The sequence below is a fragment of the Schistocerca cancellata genome, chromosome 4, assembly GCF_023864275.1.
Source record: "Schistocerca cancellata isolate TAMUIC-IGC-003103 chromosome 4, iqSchCanc2.1, whole genome shotgun sequence".
NCBI classification, from domain to species: Eukaryota; Metazoa; Arthropoda; class Insecta; order Orthoptera; family Acrididae; genus Schistocerca; species Schistocerca cancellata.
In genome coordinates, this window is record NC_064629.1 from 359,549,747 (window position 1) to 359,563,263 (window position 13,517).

Sequence of the window (13,517 nt, forward strand, 5' to 3'; positions counted from 1 at the left end):
CTCTGAGTCAGCCCCTCCATTGACCCTCTCCTCACCCAGGGTGGCCTGATTTACCACCGTCACCACCCTGTTGACTCCTCCAAATCCCCAATCCTACTGCTGCCAGCAGTGCCTCATGTACAATGACCACCTGACCCCCAACTGCAGAAAACCCCCCACCTGTCCCCATTGCAAGGCCTCCCACTTTCTTAAAAACTGCCCCAACCTCGCTGCTCCTCCTTCCTGTAAGACCTGCAATGGCCCCCATCCCACCTACTCCCACAAGTGTACGGCCAAACCTTGTCCAGGCACCCCTGAGCTTACAATCCCTGTCCATCCCATTGACCCCTCTGTCCACCCCAACAATTCCCTCCGTCCACCCCACGGCCAAGGACATCATTCGGTTCCTTACCGTTGTACTCCAAAACATTCATGCTTTTCAGCGCACCCACACCTTCCAACAAATCTCCCTTGCTGCCTGCTGTATTTTCCACCTGAACGCCTTTGCTACTTACTCCCACAATCAAGCCTGCTTAACCTTCACCAGCCTAGACACCCTAGTTTAAGCCTCTTCCCTTCCCTCTCTCCCCCCCCTCTCTACCCCCCCTCTCTTCCCAAAATGGCACAACACGAGTGTTGCATCCTCTTCTAGAACATTCGCTCCTTCTGCTCCAACAAATACCTACTCATGCACACCCTCTCCTGCCACCAGGTCAACACCTTCCTCTGGAACGAAACCTTTCTCCTGCCCCACCATTCTGTCCGTACCTCTACCTATATCCTCCACTGCGCTGACGCTCCTGGTCCTCGTGCGCAGGGTGGAGTCGTGACTGGCTACCTTAAGCATATCCCCGTCCGGCCACGACCTCTCCTCAATGACCCCACAGAACACCTTCTCCTCAGCGTCATCTTCCCCTCCCTCACCATTACCTGTCCCACCATCTATGTCTGCTCCACTACTCCTCTTCAATATGACTTCATCTCGCACATTGATCACACCTTCTCTACCTATGTGATTGCCGCCGACCTCAACATCCATAGGCGCTCTCCTGCCGCCCTTCAGCGGTGGCATAAGGTCCTCTCAACGATCCAAAGTGACCTTGTTCCCCTTCCCCAGCACACCCGACCCAAAAGTGACACCACCCCAGATGTTGTTATTGCCTCCACCAACCTCCTTGGATGTATGGCTGTCATCATTCTTAACCCCACAGGTAGCGATCACCTACCCATCCTTCTCATCATAATGTCTGCTCACCACCCCCCCTCCGGCTCCCCACTCTGCACCCACTCCCAAGTTCGTCCATTACTACCACCGTGCCAACTGGGATGCCACCTGGGAATCCATCTCCACCCAGGTTGAAAGCCATCCCCTTACCTATTGCCATCTTGACGACATCATCCATGCGTCGTCCTTCCTTTAGAAGGTAATTACTAACGCCGTGGTGGCCCATGTTCCTACTAAAACCAACCACCCCCACCATCCCACTCTCCTTCTGCGGGCTGTCCTCTTCCTTCCGCCTCTGTCGCTCCTTCCTGCCCACTCATGACAGGGATACACTCCAACACCACCAACAGACACAGCGACACGTATGCAACGAAACGCCGACACTGGCGTCAGACCTGCACACGACTCAACCCCACCCTCCCTCTCAACTCCTCCAAGTACTGGTCCGCCTCCATTCCCTTACTGGGTCCCATTCTGCTCCCCACTATCCCCTTCTCTATAATGATCGCCCCTTCCTGACAACCTTAGTAAGGCCAACCACTTTGCTTCCCACCTTTCTGAAGACTTCTCCATCTCAGATGATCCCCACTTTGATTATTCTCTTTTCCCCACCATCATGCAACGTTCCAATACCTTGGTCACTCCACCTGCTCCTTTTCTCCAGTACTTGTGGCAGTTGCCCACCCCCCCTGACATCTACACTCCAATCACAGCACAAGACATTAAGCTTCTCCTCTGGTAACGCAACATGGCCCCTGGTCACGACTGTGTCACCTACCGCCACCTTAGAGAAAGCCCCTATTCCTTCCTGACTGTCCTCGCCCATCTCTATAATGTCATCCTCTCTACCGGCTTCTACCCTGACCTTTGGAAGACTTCTCGTGTCCTCTTATTCCTCAAACCCAACAAATCCCCTTCTGCTGCCTCTTCCTATCGTCCCATCTGCCTCACCTCCATCTTCAGTAAGGTCTTCGAATCCATCCTCTCCTGCCATATCAATCAGCACCTTAATCAACACCACCCCCTCCCCCTTACCCAGTGTGGCTTCCGACCGTCCTTCTCCACTGAAGACCAACTCCTTAACCTTGTTCACCTTCTCTCCCTCCAGCTCAACTCCCATCCCTCCGTCATTTTTGTTTCCCTCGACCTCCAAAATGCCTATGACCATGTATGGCGTCCCGGTCTCCTCTTTAAATTCCAAACCTACACCCTGTCTATCAGTTTTGTCCGTCTGGTCGCTTCCTTCCTCTCGTGCCGTCCTTCCGATGTCACCCTCCATAACACCAACTCCCGTATCTCTTATCGCACTGCTGGTGTCTCCCAGGGCTCTGTCCTCTCCCCTCTCCTTTATCTCTTGCATACGGCTGATATACCCAAGCCAACCCCACCTGTCCACCTTCTCAAGTATGCTGATGACACAGCCTTCCTGGCTCTCTATCCTACCCTTCAACGGTCCCAACGCACCCTCCAAGCCCACCTGAACCAGTTCACCACTTTGTGTAACCATTGGTTCCTCCGTCTCAACCCCTCCAAAACCCAGGCAATCGTCATAGGCCTCACCAGACGCTCCTTTCGTCTCCATGATTTTTACCTCACCCTTTATGGTTGTCCCATCCAGCTCACCCCCACCCTGAGATACCTTGGCCCCACCTGCAACCGTCACCTCACCTGGACGCCTCACCTCCAGACCATTCAGCAGAAAGCCCATTCCCGCCTCTGCTTCCTGAAACTGCTGTCTGGCCGGACATGGGGATTGCATCCCACACATCCTCCACACCTGCAAATTCCTCATCCATCCTATCCTCTGTTATGCCAGCGTTCTACATTCTACATTCTACATTTATACTCCGCAAGCCACCCAACGGTGTGTGGCGGAGGGCACTTTACGTGCCACTGTCATTATCTCCCTTTCCTGTTCCAGACGCGTATGGTTCGCGGGAAGAACGACTGTCTGAAAGCCTCTGTGCGCGTTCTAATCTCTCTAATTTTACATTCGTGATCTCCTCGGGAGGTATAAGTAGGGGGAAGCAATATATTCGATACCTCATCCAGAAACGCACCCTCTCGAAACCTGGCGAGCAAGCTACACCGTGATGCAGAGCGCCTCTCTTGCAGAGTCTGCCACTTGAGTTTGTTAAACATCTCCGCAACGCCATCACGGTTAGCAAATAACCCGGTGACGAAACGCGCCGCTATTCTTTGAATCTTCTCTATCTCCTCCGTCAACCCGATCTGGTACGGATCCCACACTGATGAGCAATACTCAAGTATAGGTCGAACGAGTGTTTTGTAAGCCACCTCCTTTGTTGATGGACTACATTTTCTAAGGACTCTCCCAATGAATCTCAACCTGATACCCGCCTTACCAACAATTAATTTTATATGATCATTCCACTTCAAATCGTTCCGCACGCATACTCCCAGATATTTTACAGAAGTAACTGCTACCAGTGTTTGTTCCGCTATCATATAACCATACAATAAAGGATCCTTCTTTCTATGTATTCGCAATACATTACATTTGTCTATGTTAAGGGTCAGTTGCCACTCCCTGCACCAAGTGCCTATCCGCTGCAGATCTTCCTGCATTTTGCTACAATTTTCTAATGCTGCAACTTCTCTGTATACTACAGCATCATCCGCGAAAAGCCGCACGGAACTTCCGACACTATCTGTTGCCTGGATCTCCTCACCCACCCGCTTTTAGAAGGCCCTCCAAATCCTCGAACGCCATGCACTCCACCTTGCCTTCCGTATCCGCCTTCCTTCACTCACACGGCTCCTGTATGAGCTCATCCCCTTCACCCACCTCCTCCTCTTCCTCCAACATCTCCACATCCTTTACATTGTCTGCAGGCTTGATCCCCCCACCCCCTGGTTTCCTCCTTCCTCTCCCCCCACCCCCGCCTTTTGCCACACCTCTATCACTGTTCCCTCCCTATCTCTACTTCCACACCCTCCATCTCCTTCATCAAGGCAATTTCCAATGCCTCCCCCTCCTGATGTTGAACTTCGCCGTGACATATACCCTTCCTTTCAACTTTAACCTGGCCTGGTTTCCCCCCTCTCCATAGCCCCTTTGTCCTCTTCCCTCCTTCTCCAAGAGCGGATTTTCCTCCTTCCCCCCCCCCCCCCAAGACCCGGCACCCCATCCTTGCCTCTTTCCCTCGCACATCCCTCCCTACTTGGCCCTCTTCGGCGCGCCACCTTCCCATCTCCCCCCTCTCTTACCCTTCCTCCCTTCTTCTGTTCTACCTCATCTCCATGCGCCTGGCAGATCCTCCATTTTGATCATCGTCAGAGTGCCACATCAGTGTTGTGTTTAGTGCTGTTTCTCCTGTGCGTCGAGAGGTGTGAGTTTAATTGTGTGCTGGCCTTGTACTTAGTGTTACTGTCAGTGTTTGTTATGTGATATGTCATCTGTCGATACTTTTATGCTCCGGTCATACTGTGCCTTGTGTTCTTTTAATTGTCCCAGTTTGTGGTTTTTTTGTGTGCGCTACTTTTCTATGGTTTTTGTCTCCATTTTCCAGTCGCCCCTTTTTTGTCTATTGTCTTCCATTATGTTCCCCCTTTTCTTATATAAATGTTCATCATGTTTTCTCCTTTGTTATTTTTAAATGTCTTCTATTGTTTGTTCTATGTCTTTTGGCTGAAGAGCAGCGCATATGCTGCTGCCAACCTGAATTGAAATACAATAAAAGGACGAAAAAGCTAATATTCTGGCCTGTCTAATTATTGTTTTAATTAGTGCCATGAACCCTTTGCTTCTTTTATTTTCACTTCGCAACTTTTCGCCATGTTTCAATTTTAACCAGTCGCCGTTTTGTCACCTGTTTTTATTGTTTTATAATCTTCTCATGTTTTTAATGTATGTAGGCCGCAGAGCGGAATATTAAGCTGCTGGCAGCCCATCTCCCTATGTGGGGGGGGGGGGGCGGTGGGGAATCGTAATTCAATAAAAAAAAAGCTACCATTTTGTTTCCCTCGACCTCCAGAAGGACTATGATCGTGAATGTCATTCCATGTTCCAGGTTCCTTTTCAAGCTCCAGACCTACACCCTTCCTATCAACTTCGCCTGCCCCATTTCCTCCTTCCTCTCCCACCGTCCTTCCTCGGTCATGATCCATAATACAAATTCCCATAGCTTCTACTCTACTGCAGGTGTGCCCCAAGGCTCTGTCCTTTCTCATCTCCTATATCTCCTGTACACTGCTGATATACCCAAACCATCTCCACCTGTCCATCTCCTTCAGTACACTGATGACACCGCCTTCCTGGCCCTCTGTTTTACCCTTCAAGAGATGACACTGCCTTCCTCGCCCTCTGTCCTACCCTTCAGCAGTCCCAATGTACCCTTCAAACCCACCTTGACCACTTATCCACTTGGTGCAGCAAGTGGCTCCTTCGGATCAACCCTTAAAAGCGCAGGTATTCGTCATAGGACATACCACCTCCTCCTTCTGTCTACACTATTTTTACCTCACCATACATGGCTATCCAACTTACTCCCACCTTGAAATACCTTGGCCTCACCCTTGATCGTCACCTCGCCTGAGCTCTCCATCACCTTACCATTCAATTCAAAGCCTACAACAGACTCCACCTCCTAAAGCTCATGTCTGGCTGGACATGGGGATTGTATCCTTCCACCATCCTTCATACCCACAAATCTTTCATCCCTCCCAACCTTTGTTATACCAGTGTTGCCTGGATCCCTGCCCCTCGTAAATTCTATAAAGCCCTCCAAATCCTTGACCGCCATGCACTCCACCTCACTTTCCGTATCTTTCTCCCATCTCCCACGGTCCTCTATGACTTCATCCCTTTCCCACATCTCCTTCTCCTTGAACCCATCTGTATCCTCTACACCATCTGCCGGCTCGATCCCCCTCAACCCCTGATGTCTCCTTTCCCTTCCACTCCTCACCTGCTGCCGCAGCTCCACCGATGTGTTCCACCCTCTCTGCATCTTCACACCCCCATCTGCCAAAGAAACTTTCAGTGTCTCTCCACTCTGGATGATGAGCTTCAACTCGGTATTTATCATTCCTTCCAGCTCTGACCCCCTCTCCCTCTCCCCTCCTCCTTAGGGCTCCCTCTCCTCTCCTCCTTACGGCTCCCTCTCCTCCCCCCCTTGCTGATTCCTCACTCCCACCCCCCCTGTCCTTCTCGCTTGTTCTTTCCCGGCCTGTGTGCTCATTCCTGGATTGCTTCCTCCCTCACCAGCCCTGTCTCCTGTCCCTTGGTGTGCTACCGGCTCACCCCTTCCACCCCTTCCTGCCCCCCCCTCCTCTGCCGACGCCCACCTCTCCTTCCTCTTTTCTTCTTCTCTGCTCTCCCCTCCCTTGGCAGATCCTTCCATTTTTAATCCAGTTTACTTCCATCGTGATTTGGTGCTCGCCATATGTGCTACTTCAGTACAGTGTGTTTTTAGTTTAGTTGTTCCGTGTGGCTCTTCATACTGTGGACGCTGCCTTTTATCATGCTCTTACTGCCACCAAATTTTCTGTACTACGTTTTCGTCCAGTGTGATTTTACCTATACGTTGATTTTATGCAAATGGATTTTGTTTATGTAAAGGTTTTTTAAATTACCGCTACCAGTCACAAACTTAGTTAACTATTGTATTATTTATTTATTTTGCTACATGTTTCGAGGGAATACCTCATCTTCAGGCTAAATGCCATTAAAAAACAATTTCACGTTAAGATTATACTGATGTTACATAGTCATTTAATAAATGCTTTGGTTACCCTGTGGAAGAAGAGGAAACTTAGTAAGAGGCGGTGTCACTTTGGAATCTGGACAGATCTTTGCATGAAAATGTTTTGTAACAGTCACTCACTTTGTTCTTCTGGCATGGCAGTCTCGTTGTGATGAGGTGAGGTGTTTCCATTTCCGTGGCTCTCTTGGCTTTGATCACTGTTCACAAATTATCACTAACGTAACAGTAACTTGGAAACACCATCACAAGAACAAATCTGTAGTGCAGTGGACAAGATGGCGGTTAAAATACAGCTGGTTTCGATTTGACTCTCGATCTGTCGATCTATGCGGTGTCAGATGTTTACATGTCTTCTTCACGTTTTGTTATCGTATTACAGATAAGGTTGACAAAATACATTACAAACTGAGCACCTGTTACAATATTATTGTACAAATCATGATATAAACTAATTATTTTACATATTTCTAAGCTATTGTTGGGGCTAGAATCTAAATGTCATCATCTTTTATTCTAAGAGTCTTGTAGTGAAATTGGAAACGAAATGTGAATTTTTGAAGTCCGTCATTTCATTCAGGATCTCGTTATTCCCAGTGTGGCCATGGATAAATATTTCCATTTCTTCCAAGATGTCCATTTTCCAGCTCTTTTCTAAATTATGTAGTACTTTGAGATTGTTGTCTGCTTTACATTGTGCCCTGTTTCATTTATATGTTTCGCTACAGCTTATTTATTCGGTTTGCCAAGTCTGAAACAGCAGGTTTCAAAAATTTCTTCCCGTTTGGCCAATGTGATATTTGTTGCAGTGACTGCACGTAATTTTATAAATTCCTGATTTGCTAAGTTTCTCTGTGGGATGTGAGATGTCATGTATCAGTTTCTTCTATAAGTTGTTGTTAGTGGCAAAAGTATCCTGATGTCTGTTATTTTAAACAGCTTGGCTATTTTGTCTGATATCACACGTAAATATGGTAATGTTACATACTTGGGTTTTTAGATGTTGTGTGAGGAAGCTGTTTCACAAGGGTTTTTTTTTTTTTTTTTTTTTTTAGTTGTGCGTTGTGATAGTGTGTCTATTTCATGTTCGTAATAGCTGTTATTATGTGCAATGCATTTGATAGTGTCATTTCTCTCTTATAGTTGACAGCATTAAGTGGGGAATTTCTGTGCTCTGTTTAAGAAGGATCTGAAAGCAGCTTGTTTATGTGAGTTGTGATGTGTGGTAGATTTATTAATGACTGTGTCTGTGTATGTTTGTTTTGTGTATACACTGATATTTAGGGTTTGGTCTATGTTACTGTCATGTCTAGAAAATTAATTTTGTTATCTTTCTTATGTTCTACAGTGGACTGGATATTGTTGTGTATATTATTGAAACTGTTTAATAGAGTTTCTATTTATTCATCTGTTCCGTTGTATCCAATGAATGTGTCATCTATGTCTTTGTTGTTGAAAAGTTTAGTTTCTAGGTGGTTAATGAAAATTCCAGCAATGATTCTACTTAGAGGACTTCCCATTGCTAGGCCTACATCTAGTTTAGACGTTTTACCATTAAATGTGAAATAACTGTGTGAAAGAACAAGCTCTAGCAGTTTTTATGTGTGTATTTTATGCTAATGCCCCTCGTTAAACTTCTTTTCTGTGTATGTTTACTCCAAGGTTCTCCCCACATCATCTTTCAACTTCATCTTTTATTTCATTATTTGCTTTTAACGTTTCTCCTGTGTTACTTATATTAACCCTTAGCTGAAGAGAGGCGAATTGTGCCGCTCCAGCCCACTCCTGCCTACATGGGACATAGTTATGAAATGAGAATGAAGAAAAAAAGGCTAATCTTCCATCTCGTTGCTGGCCTTCTGGACGGCATTCTTGCCATGGGCTAGGCAGCTCACAGTGTACTCCCAAAATGGGCACATTTCGTAACTGTCTGGTCTTTAAGCAACGTGCAGTAGCAAGATTTCAAATTGAAGAAAATCTCCATCTCCTCATGGAGATCGAGATATCTGTCTTCTTCTCTCGTGCGTAGCAGTCAAAGCGTTGTCAAGTTAGGAGGAGCATGGCCTGTATCGGCCAGATTTGCTTCAAAGTTGGATCTATCGGCAATATCTCTCCCATCCAGCGCCACATAACTCACGATATCTTACTTCGAGTTTTCTCCCTGTCTGCCCCACGTAAGTATCATTACAATCAGCACGCTTTTATCTGTAAACCTCTGACTCTGCAAAAACGTTAAATTTGTATGTATAATTGACTAACATTTTATGGAGCCTATCTTTAGTTGAAAGTGACGCCCACACTCATTTTTTTTTAATCATACCAATTCTAGTACTAAAAATCCGGGTAGTTATTCACTCTATCTATATACAATGTAGTTTGAAATTGAGTTATGAATCGGCTTCTGATAAAGGTAATCTAGGCATTCTATTGACGGCAAAATTGAAATACGACTTTTTATGCTTTTCTGGATGGTTAGAATTATGATCCAAGACTGTCTCAGTACACGTATTCCTCCATAATTTTCCGAAGGCGTGCCTACCATTTTCATTTCTTATAACTAGGTCTAAAAATTATAGAGTCCTCCGTCCATATCTGAACTGTAAATTCAATTTTCTCATGTAAGTTGTTTAACTTACTTACTATTTCATCAATTTCAGTATTGTCCCCCTTGATTAATAAAAGTGTATCGTAAACATAACTGTAGTAATGAACCCTCTTGCTAGCTAGTTCAGAACAATTACGGAAAATTTTCGCTTCAACGTAATTAATGAAAACGTCAGTCAGAAAACCTTAAATTGCGCTACCTATACTTAATTCATCTTTTTGAAAATATATTTTATCATCAAACCAAAAATAGTTACATTTTAATCAGAAAGAAAGTAAGTCTCTAAATTCTACAATTTCCATCTGAGATATACTATCTTGTCTTTGAAGATTGGCATGACAATGTCAATTCTCTGATTTTCAAGGACATTCGCCTATAAGTTTACAATGTCCAGTGAAACAAACGTCATATCGTCTGTTATCGGTACACCTTAATCAATTTTGTTAACTCTATACTATTTTTTACTGAAAAATGTCTATTAAATTTCTTATATTTCTTAAGAAATCGTAGGCCTTTCCTAGCAATCTTGTATAAAGGGCCTTCCCCTCCCATCTATGATCGGCGTTATCAGATTTAATTCCTTACGAAACTTACGAGGATTAAATGAAATGTAATGCCTCCACCTTCTTTAGTTGGGTTTGGATGGGAATATTTTACTAAATCAAATGCAGAAATAATTCTTAGAATGTGATCTTTAATTACAAATGTTACCTTTTCCACATAATCACCAGCCAATTGGATACATTTCTGCCAACAATAAACAAGTTTTCTGAAGGCGTCACGGAAGAAGTCGACACACTGTTTCCGTAACCACAGTCTCACGGTTCTCTCAACGTCTTCATCAGAAGCATAATGATGTGCCCGCAGATCGTCTTTCATTATCGGGAACAGATCGAAGTCAGACGGTGCTGAATCTGGACTTTACGGAGGATGGTTGTGAAACTCGGTGGTTGCTCTCACAGGACGTCCAACTCTTTGCTTGTCACGCAGGTCAGATGTTCTCACCTCAACATCTTTAAATTTACTCGCCCAACGACGCACAGTACTCACATCAACACAACCACCATGAACTGCTTTCATTCTCTAATGAATCTCCTTTGGGATGACACCCTCTGCTGTCAAGAATTCAATGACTGCACGTTGCTTAAATCGCATTGACCGACAGTCTGCACAGGGTTCCATACATTACACTGTAACAATACAACCGTTCAATGCTTAGCCTTTCCGCCAACTGGAGCTGTAGAGAAGAGGCTACGGAACAAGTCAGTACCTGCCGCATACGAATGCTGCCAATTGTTGAATAGTTACGAATTGGAGGCATTACTTTTCAGTCAATCCTCGTAAATTGTGCCCTCAGTTTGGGTGCACAAGGGTTCATTACTTTAAGAACATGTGCCCCTTTAGGTGAGAGAATTTCATTATATGAATTAAATATTTTCTATTAACTTTATCTGAATGTCATTCGTGGGGTCCCTGTCAACGCTGTCAATCCAGTTTTCTCGAAAAAATTTTAAAGTTTTCTCGATATACTCATTTTTGGAAATTACTATATCAATATTACCTTTATTAGCTTTCCTGGTAAGAGCCCCATTAACAACTAACTTCTTATTGATGCCTTTCACTAATTTTATCTCATTTGTGGAATTGTCCGTTATCAGATTCTTGCTAACCAATTTATCAACTGCAGCTGTCTAGGGCATGGCAAGAAAGCTGTCCACAAGGGCAGCAACGAGACGGAAGATCAGTCTTTTTTTTTTTTTCTTTATTGTGATTTCATTCCTTTGCCCAATCCGCCGCTCTTCAGCCGAGTGAAATTACAGTTAAAAAGGAGGCAACGATACATATAAAAGGCAGTAAAAATAGGGACATAAGAACATAGTAGATGGAGAAAATAGAAGTAAAGTATACACTGACATGGAGACGTTCATTGTGGGACAGTTATAAAAAGTCGACATAAAGGTTATAAACACATTTGACGATTCTTGGAGCACATGAAGTACACTGAAGTCATACGCACAAGATAAAAGCTGACCACAGCATTAAAAAAGTCCAGAATGAAAACACTTTAAAACCATTGTAAAAGACGGAGCACACACAACGAAGAATAAATGCTGCTGGGAGGTACCTGCCGAAGAGGAAGGAGACCTCAGAGGAGGAATAAGAGGGAATAGGAAGGTGCAGTGGGGAAGGGGTTCTGGTTGGGTTGGGATGAAAAGAAAAAGGGAGGTCGGGGATTGCACCAAGGGGCAGGAGATGGGTGGGGTGGGAGATGGAGAGGGTAGGCCATTCACGAGGGAGCATAGAGACAAAGAGGGGTGTGCTGGAAATGAAGGGAGGGTGGAGGAGGGAGGAAAACCGTCCAGGGGAATGGAAGACGAGGGGAGAGAGAGCCCTGAGGAGGGGGAAAGATGGGGTTAGAGCTGGTAGAAGGGATAGATATAAAGGTTAAGCTCATCATCCAGGATGGGTAGGTGCTGGAAGTTGCTTTGGGAAAGGAGGTGGACAGTGTGGAAATGGAAATAGGGTCGAAAACAATGGTGATGGCACGGCAATGGGCTAGGCTTAGAAAGGATAAAAGACACCAGGGAGTGAGAGGATCAAGTTGGTGGTTGATGTACAGGATGTGGATGTGTTCCAGGAAAAGGAGAGGATGTGGGAAGAGAAGAGGTTGTAGAGGATCCATGTGGTTAAGACAGGAGGTGGATATGGAAGGCGAGGCATATTGCATGGTGTTCAAGGATTTGGAGAGTTTATAGAATCTGAGAGGGGCAGAAACCCAGGCAATGCTGGCATAACGAAGAAAGGTACAAATCAAGGATTTGTAGGTGTGAAGGATGGTGGAAGGCTGCAATTTCCATGTCTGGCCAGACAGGAGTTTCAGGAGGTGAAGTCTATTGTGGGCTTTGTGTTGGATCATAAGGAGATGGGGAGTCCAGGTGAGGTGATGGTCAAGGGTGCGGCCAAGGTATTTCAGGATAGGTGTGAGGTGGAGAGAATGATCATAAATGATGAGGTAAAAATCATGAAACGGGAAGGAGCAGGTGGTAAGACCTATGATGATTGCCTAGGTCTTGGAAGGGTTGATACAAAGGAACCATTGATTGCACCAGGCAGTGAACTGGTCGAGGTGGGTTTGGAGGGTACGTTGGAACCGTTGAAGGGTAGGATAAAGGGCCATGACGGTGGTGTCATCATCAAAATGGAGGAGGTGAACAGGTGGGGAGGTTTGGGCATATGTGCAGTATACATGAGATAGACAAGAGGGGAAAGGATGGAGCCTTGGGACATGCAGGCAGTGGGATAGAAAGTACAGGAGTTGCTATTGTGGATAGTGGCATAGGAGGGACGACAGGAGAGGAAGGAAGCAACGAGATGGTCGAAACTGATGGGAAGAGCGTAGGTCTGGAGTTTAAAGAGGAACCCAGGATGTCAGACACGGTTGTATGTGTCCTGGAGGTCGAGGGAAACGAAGATAGTGGAGCGGCAGGAGTTAAGTTGGAGGGGAAGAAGATTGGAAAGATTAAGGAGCTGGTCATCAGCTGATAAGGAGGGCTAGAAGCCACACTTGCTAAGAGAAAGGAGGCGGTGCTGGTTAAGGTGATAATGAATAAAGTGGGTGAGGATGGACTCGAAGACATTACTGAACATTAAGGTGAAGCAGATGGGGGCATAGGAGGAGGTGTCAAAGGGGTTTAGGCAACAGCAGGACATGGAAAGTCCTCCACTGGTCAGGGTAAGAGACAGTGGATAGGAGGACATTATACAGGGTAGCAAGGGCAGACAATAAGGAGGGGGTGAATTCCTTGAGGTGGCAGTAGGTGCCACTATCATGACCTGGGGCAGTTTTACATTTTGAGTGGAGCATGAGTTTGATGTCATGTGCAGTAATGGAAGTGTTTATGAGCGTGGTAACTGGAAATTGGAGGCGAGTGGTGGGACAGAGAAATCGGTGAATTCAAGGGCTGTGAGCAAGAGGGAGTAA